Source organism: Penaeus japonicus, unplaced genomic scaffold (genome assembly GCF_977035675.1).
Source record: "Penaeus japonicus unplaced genomic scaffold, GWHDUDI00000001_assembly GWHDUDI00000032, whole genome shotgun sequence".
NCBI lineage: Eukaryota > Metazoa > Arthropoda > Malacostraca > Decapoda > Penaeidae > Penaeus > Penaeus japonicus.
This window is the reverse complement of record NW_028234434.1, coordinates 10,800,408-10,802,907: the sequence shown is the minus strand read 5'-3', so window position 1 is coordinate 10,802,907 and position 2,500 is coordinate 10,800,408.

The following is a 2,500-nucleotide window of genomic DNA, read 5'->3' as shown; positions in this document are numbered from 1 at the left end:
TTAAAATGTAAAAAGAAAGGATGTTTCTCATGCATATTAGTGAAATCATGATATTGTATATCATATTCCCTCCGCCTAAAGAACATATGTATAAACAGTACATCGTAATGCATAGAATACACACATGTATCTCTCTCTTTCTCTCTCTCTCTCTCTTTCTCTCTCTCTCTCTCTATATATATATATATATATATATATATATATATATATATATATATATATATATATATATATGTATATATATATTTATATATATACATATTTATATATATATATATATATATATATATATATACATTTATATACATATATATATATATATATATATATATATATGTATATATATATATATATGTGTGTGTGTGTGTGTGTGTATGTGTGAGTGTGTATGTGTATGTGTGTGTGTGTACACATATGTATAAATAAATAAATATATATATATATATATATATATATATATATATATATATAAATATATTCACACACACACACACACACACACACACACACATATATATATATATATATATATATATGTATATATATATATATATATATATATATATATATATACATATGTACATATATATACACATATATATATTTATATACATATTTATTTATTTATATTTGCATATTAAAAAATTCTCTCTCATAAGAAAATCTGAATAAAATAAAATTATAGTATGGGAGACTGGAGAATCTTACTAAAAAAGTTAAGAAACAAAAATATTGAAAAATCTGATAAAGAAACAAACCTTATTGGTTTGGAAAAAAAACATGATAACAAAAATAGGCCTATATCCACGGTGGAAATGTATTAAAAGCGCAGGTAAAAAGAATTCTGAAAAAACTCTTAGGGGTTATTTACTTAAATGAAAATGTTTATTTTAAAAATCATTAAAATTAGAACCAGTAATCGAAACGAAAAAACTAGACGCAACATGCTGCAATGAGACTAAACTAAACATTTCTGCAGCAAGTGCAACATTAGGACTCAAAAACTATATTTGTATAAAGGATCGGCCAAATAGTAAATGGGGAGGGGGGGGTAGTAATACTAATATGGAAAGTATTAACAAAAGCAAATGGATATCAGATAAGACTCCATTGTGGACTTAAAGATTATTAAAACCAAAACAAACGGACTAAGCATACTAATAGCTATTGCTTACATGAAGGATCAAAAGTAAACTGCTAAAATTTAGTCTGAGAAAAACACGCGAGATTAACGAAATTACAACAAATTATGGATGTCAAATCTAGGGAAATCCTTTTAATTGAAATTTTAGATTCCAAAGGGCAACCTACTTGTCCCTGAATAATACACGAGTGACGCTTGTTGTAAAGAACAAATTATCAGTACTTGTCTGCTATACTGTCCCTTAATTGTTTTAAAACAAATACAGCTTGAACTTTCTGGCTATCTAAATCCAATTCCTTTAATTCTCTCTTTCAAAAAATCATGTACTGTAACATCCATAAAGATCTCAACATTAATATGGTCATCTAAATTACATGATTTATATAGTTTCCATTTGATTCGCTTAATTATCTAAAAGTATACATATATGTACATTTTATAACGGACATCTAAATTTGAAAATTTAAGTTTTAGATTCAATTCACTCATATCACCAGTTAAGTTACTCCTTGCCAGATACCATTTCCTGTCAAGATAGTAAATTGTAAATAGAGGAGAGACTAAACAATTCGTATATGTGGTTTCGAAATACAAACAAAGAGGACCATGCGATTCCTGCCTTTAACAAATATCAGTATACAATACCCTGGTCGTCTTAAAGTTCTTGAATCAAATTTATTAACCCTATGCACTATCATCATTAGTGTTAAAAAAATATACTAACACTATATTTCATCATTGCCATTTAGTCACTACATCTACTTTTACTTCGGTCGCGACTGCTATATAAAGAACAGTCACTACTACCTCTATAATATATAACTGTCCTCACGAATATAACTAACTTCTGAAAAGCGGTAGTTCTGGCAAAGACGAGAACATACCAGGTATAACACAGAACTTTAACGTGCTGTTATTTTTTTCAATTAAGATATCAATATCTTACATATAGAATTAGCGACAGGATTGTTAAATTAGTGATATAATTTTTGTTCAAATAAATCAAACATTTCACATGAAATGAATGTTTGTTCTTTACAAAATACTGAGGGAATAATAACTGTAAAGCTCTGTAGATGATATAATATGGATTTTTTTTAATGTGCAAAACACAAGGATATTTCAGTGATATAGTTTTATCATACCGAGTAAAAGTTACGGTAAGTTTAACACCAAATGGTTTTAAGTTTTAATCAGTATTTATCTATCCAACTTACGATATCTCCAGCAAAGGATCATTTACTCGTTTTCAATGAATTTAATTGTTGGAATATTCTTATATAAAAATGTATAAAGGGAAATGGTTTGGTTGGCATAATCGGTCATAATACATGTTCTAGATTTACCGGCTCCTGT